This window comes from Chrysochloris asiatica, unplaced genomic scaffold (assembly GCF_000296735.1).
Source record: "Chrysochloris asiatica unplaced genomic scaffold, ChrAsi1.0 scaffold00042, whole genome shotgun sequence".
NCBI lineage: Eukaryota > Metazoa > Chordata > Mammalia > Afrosoricida > Chrysochloridae > Chrysochloris > Chrysochloris asiatica.
In genome coordinates this window covers 15,646,118-15,652,759 of record NW_006408560.1, presented here as the reverse complement: position 1 = coordinate 15,652,759, position 6,642 = coordinate 15,646,118, and positions in this window count along the sequence as shown.

Here is a 6,642-nt window from a genome sequence, read left to right as displayed (position 1 = left end):
TGTGTTCTCTTGAGTGGCTGGTCTGGGACCAGGGCCAGAGTCACGGTTATGGCTGTCTATAGAAGGAATTTTCTGCGGACAGACAGACCAGAACCCAGATGTGACCTTGCTGTCATGTCCTGCAGTGCAGGATCTGCTTGTACAGGCAACTTGCACTGAGCAAGTTGGTTCCTGTTGAACCCAACATAGGTAATGTCCATGACTATACAAAAGAAGTGCCAGGCACCCTCATACAACTCTGGGTTAAGTAATTCAGAAAGTCCACACCAAAAAGTGGGAATGTACATCAAAGCCAAGTACTGATTGTTACTGGAAAACTGGGAAGACAACTGAAAAATTCTTCATTTGTAGGGTACTTGTCATCTGAAACAAATATAGCTTTGTGTTTTAGTAAAGTAGCAAATGGCTTTTATATTCCACCCATCCCCACATTCAGAAAGGCACTTGGCCTCACTCAGTTTTAGTGTTGGAAAGTACTCAGTCTCACTTTTGCTCCCCAACAAGAACCTGGGAGATCAGGGGAGCTTTGCAGCTATTTCCTTACTGTTTCTCCTCACTACATTCTGGTCAGAGCCCAGCTCCCCTTTCAAGGGTACTTGGATGGAGGTCCCCTGTACTTGAGCCTCCTTCCTTTTCTGTCCTCATGATCCTGGCTTCCTTCAGCTGCTGTGGACACACACCATTGTATGCCATTAAGTGCTATCACGTCAGTCTGACTCAGTATAGGGTTTCTGAGGAACGGATGATGGGTTTGAACCACTGGCCTTGTGATTGTTGTTGTTGTTAGGTGCCATGGAGCCGATACCAGCTCATAGTGACCCTGTGCACAACAGAACTGCCTTATCCTAGACTAACCTCACAATCGTTGCTACATTTGAACCCATTGATGCTGTCACTGTGCCAATCCATTTTGTTGGGGGTCTTCCTATTTTTCTCCAACCCTCTACTTTACCAAATAGGATCTCTTTCTCCAGTGACTGGTCCCTCATGACAATATGTTCAAAGTATGAAAGACGAAGTCTGGCCATCCTAGCTTCCAAGGATCAAGCTGGCTGTATTTCATCCAACACAGATCTATTTGTTCTTTTGGCAATCCATGGTACTTTCAATATTCTCCTCCACCATAACTTAAATGCATCAATTCTTCTGTGGTCTTTCTTATTCACTACCCAACTTTCACATGCATATGATATTGAAAATACCATGGTTTGGGTCAGGCACACCTTAATCCTCAAACTGATACCTTTGCTCTTGAACACTTTATGCAGAGATCTTATGCAGAAGATTTGCCCAATGCAATAATACATCGTTTGATTTCCTGACTGCTGCTTCAATGAGGGTTGATCCAAGCAAAATGAAGTCATTGACAACTTCAATCTTTTCTCCATTTATATGGATGTTATTTATAGATCCAGTGGTGAGGATTTTTGTTTTCTTTACATTGAGGTGCAGCCCATACCAAAGGCTGTGGTCTTTGATCTTCACCAGTATTTTAAGTCCTCTTGGCTTTCAGCAAGCAAGGTTGTATCATCTGAAATCATTGAACAATATCATTAATATCCCATGCACGTTAAATTTTACTGACGGTAATACAGAAACAGCTGCAACCATACATAGCTGGTTTCAGACGACATGGAATGAGGGATATCACTGCTGATGTCAGATGAATCTTGGCTGAAAAAGAACACCAGGAAAATGTTTACTTGTGTTTTGTTGAGTACACAAAGGCTTTCAATTGTGTGGATCATGGCAAATTATGGACAGCATTGCGAAGAATGATTATTCTGGAACACTTATATGTGCTCGTGAGGAACCTGTACATAAACCAAGAGGGAGTTGTTCAAGCAGAACAAGGGAACGTTGAATGGTTTAAAATTAGGAAAGGTGTGCGCCAAGATTATATTCTTTCACCACACTTATTCAATCTGTATGCTGAGCAAATAATCAGAGAAGCTGGATTGTATGAAGAAAAACCTGGCATCAGGGTTGGAGGAAGGTTCATTAACAATTTGTGATATGCACATGATACAATCTTGCCTTGTGATTAGCAGCTCTTGTTTATCCTACAGCACCACACCAGGACTCCTATCATTCTATGTTGTTACTAGGTGCTATGGAGTTGGTTCAAACTTACCGTGACCCTGTCAGTACTGGACTTCGAACCGTAAGGTAGGCAGTTCAAACCCACCATCTACTTCCTCGGGTTGCTGAGTCGGAACTGACTCCATGGCACTTAACAAACAACATGCATGATAGAATGAAACACTGCCCAGTCCTGTACCATCTCACATTTGTTATGCTAAACCCATTGCTGCTGCCACTGTGCCAATCTATTATTATATGTTATTGTTGCTGTTGAGTGGGTTCAGATTCATAGTGATCCTATATCAGTTTCCGAGGTGCGTCTGGTGAGTTTGAACTGCCAACTGACCTTTTGGTTGAGTGCTTATCCTACAGCGTCACACCAGGACTCCCTTTGATATTACTGTATAAATCTAAAGGAAGTCCTATTTTGTTTTAATCTAAGGTCCTTCTGAGAAACATACACAAATACATGACAAAAGAAAATCTTTTGCTAATATTCATTCTTTTCATAGCATAATGATGTTTTCTAAAGCTAAAAGACCTGCTGCAGGTGAGAATGGGAAGGGACAAATGGTGAGAGAACCAACCCTATCCAGACTAACTTGTGATAGTATTGTTGTTGTTGTGTGCCGTGGAGTCAGTTCCGACTCATAGCCACCCTGTACAGGGTTTCCAAGGCTGTAAATCTTTACGGGAGCAGAAAGCCTCTTCTTTCTCCCGCGGAACAGCTGGTAGTTTCGAACTGCTGACCTTGCGGTTCACAGCCTGATTCTTAACCACTACGCTACCAGAGCTCCTTTGTGATAGTATAAAACTTCATTAATATGTTGTTAAGTGTTGTCCAGTTAGTTCAGACTCAGAGTGACCATCTATAGAGTTTCTGAGGAGCTGCTGGTGAGTTTGAATTACCCACCTTGCAGAGATTCAAACTGACCTTGCAGTCCAGCACATTACCCTGCAGTGCCACACCAGGACTCCTTCATTAACATAAAAGATCTCAAAAAGGGAGGAAGGCTTGTGATTTGGAATTTTAGGTGATAGTGCTGCCCCTCCTACCCTTAGAGCGTCACAGATCCAGCGAAGGCTCCATGGAGGAACTTATTCCTAATTCTAACAGATGATTATAGCTGACAATAGAAAAGATCAACAGTACTATAATTATGAACTTGCCCCAGGGCACATTAGCCCAAGCTCAAGTTTAGAGAGGCAAACACTCATGTATGCACTCTGCGAGGTGTAGCTATGATCTACAGTCTCTGTTGTGGGTTTATAGAGTACTTTCACTTTAGTCTGTCGAGCAACTCCACTGAACAGCTGACAGTGTAATAGCAAGTTATGTTGGTATTGATACTAGGTTCAAAGTTTGATTTTTCCCGCTGACTATATTTGTGATGGAGTCTTGGTGTGGTGCTGTGGACTAATGCACCAGACTGCAAAGTTGTTTGAACTGCAACTTCAGTGGTTCAAGCTCACTGGCTGCTCCTTGGAAACCCTATACAGGGTCGCTATGGGTTACAATCGACTCGACAGCACTTAACAACAACAACAAATTTGTGACTGTTGTTACTAAGTACCATTGAGCCGGTTCTTAATCATTGAGATGTATAGGGTTTCCAAGGAGTGGCTGGTGGGTTTGAACTGCTGACCTTGTGGTTATCAATCCAGTGTTTATCTTACAGCACCACACCAAGACCCCAAATTTGTGACTTTCTGAAGTAAGTCATTTTGCCTCTTGGAGCCTCATTGATTGTAGCATCAACATCCTGGGATTCTTTCTCACCTTGATGTTTTAACTGATAGTTTCTATAATTAATAATCTCAGCCATTTATTGAGTGTTCTTCTGTGCTAGAAGTCCCTAAATGGTGCAAATGGCTAAATGCTTGACTACTAACCAAAAGGTTGACAGTTCAAATCCATGCTGAAGTGCTTTGGAAGAAAGGCCTAGCAATCTACTTACGAAAACTCAGCCATTGAAAACCCAATAGAGCACAGTTCTATTTGGATACATATGGGGTTGCCATGAGTTGTAATCAATTCAATGGCAACTGGTTCAATTGTTTTGTTTTCTCACTGTTAAACACTTTATGTACATTATCTCATTCTCTGTAACGTACATGGTATTTTCCTCATTTTATAGTTCAGAATATTGAAGCTAACAAAAGGTAAGAAATTCTCAGGTCAGAGTGAAGTGTCCAGTTGATAAGAAGAGAGGGCATATGCATAAGAACACCCACACTTGCAGATAATACCCACTTGACCTGGCTTCAATGACTGGATGATCAGAGCTCAACTAGAAGTAGAGAGAAGAAGAAGAAAAAAAAAAGAGTAATCTGATACAATCTGATGAACTTAACCTACACCTATGGATGCAGTAACTCAAAAGAGGGAACAAATCTTTACAGCAAGGATCATTCCCACCCCGTCCATACACAGGGTAGACAGGGATGGACAACTTGGAGATTGGCTACCCAAAATGGGGAACTACAAAGGCACGAAGTGACTGGCTTATAAGCTTTCAAGAGGGAGCCTAGATCCAGAGGGCGTGAAGGAAGGTAGAATCTCCACTGAGTAGTATCCAATCTGTCTGGGGGAGGGGGTGGTGCTAATGAAAGAAGATGGGGATAGGTCCCTTGTGGTACAATAGTGAATAATTGTTATCAGGACTGACTGTGAGGGTTGGACATGTAAAGGTGGATGTTTTATAGCAAGAGGAGGGGAGTGATTGACTTTGCAGTCCAGGACCAGAGGTCTGGAGAAGAGCGGAGTGTGGAACCCTACCCAGAGAAACAGTGACGCCAGAGATGGAGGCAGAGACAATGACGTGGAGAGATGGAGTGGCTGGGGACTTTAGACCCAGAGATGGAGAGGGGCTGTATGTTGACAACCGGGGGGCAAGCTTGCAGGGTATACCCTTTGGTTGGTTGATGATGCATGGAAGGTATTGTAACCATGGCAATGAACCTATATACGATAGAATGAGTGTAAAGCTAATGTTCTCCCATGTAAACTATCACATAACTCACAATAAACATTTAAAATAGAAAAACTCTCAGGTCAACTGGCTGGACGTTGGCTGTGCTGACATTCAGACCTGACGGATATGACTGTCTTAACCACTGTTCTCTTCTGCTGTCAACACATCCAAGTGGTGTCTTAAGAGACTTGGTATCCTTACACTGAAATATTGAGTACCTACTATGTGCCAGGCATTTTGGTAAGCAGTAGGGAAACAGGCCATTTTTCTGTCTAGGGAGTCACAACAACCTGAAGAAGAGAAACCAGTAAACTAAGAACACTGATAAATGCTGACCAGAGTCACTGATGGATTTAAACACGGGAATGATGTGATCAAATTTATGGTGTCGGAAGATGATGCTGGCAGCCAAATGCAAGCTGTACTGGAGAAGGACCAAGAGAGGTGTTAGTCTGCTGGGATAAATTGGATGAACCATGCTGGAGGCCTGAATCAGCGAAATGATAGAATGCATACGAGCATCAATGGGAAAGTAGGATCCATAGATTTGCAGAGCAGATCGATTTTACATTCAACAAATTACACACTTCATCTCTTGTTAAGTGCCGTTGAGTAAGTTCTGACCCATAGTGACACTGTATAGGGTCTCCGAGAAGTGGCTGGTGAGCTTGAACCGCCAACCTTGAGCTTCAAATGACTTTGCAATCCAGCACATTAACCCACAGTGCTACACCAAACAAGAGGATAAAAAGTTGATTTGATATATCTGAATTAGGGTGAGCAGGAAGTAATGGTGCCATTTATAAAGATGGAGCGTAAAGTGGGAGAAAGAAGAGGAATTAGATTTTGATCAGGTTGATTTTTAGTTGCATGAAGATTCCTAAATGGAGACGTCCAGTCAGCAGCTGGATAAATTAGAATGGAGCTTACTGGAACAAAGAAATCTGAGCCTGAAACAGGCTTAGGGCCAACGTTGTAGTTATGGGATGAGGCCTCTCAGGGAGGGTATATAAAGTAGAGGAGAAGGTTAAGATGAGAATCTTGAGTAATACCAGTACTCATAGGCTGCTGGTGGGAGTGTGGTAACTCTGTAGGATAAGCACTAGATTATGAACCACAAGTTAGATGGTTTAAGCCCACCAAGTGCTCCACAGGAGGAAGATGAGGCTTTCTGCTCCTTCAGAGATTTATAGCCCTAGAAACACTATACAAGATCACTACGAGTCAGAACCAACTCATGAAACAGGTTGCTGAAGGAAAAGAAGCCTAAGAGAGGGCCACCAAACAGATAAGAGGAAAACCAAGGAGACGTCTCAGGAGGGAAGACAGCTAGTAACACCAAGGAAAGATCTGTCTACTTGTAGCTATTTGGTGCCTCTCATCTATCTGTGCAGGTGGATTGGGGAAGAGTCACAGAATAGGTTGAGGAATAAATTGGAGGTGAGGAAGGAGAGAAAATGGGTATGGATAGCTCCAAAAGGAAGCAAATGAGGGAAGCTACAAGGTTGAGCAAATAATCCGAGAAGCTGGGTTATATGTAGAAAAATGTGGCATCAGGATTGGAGGAAGACTCATTAACAAC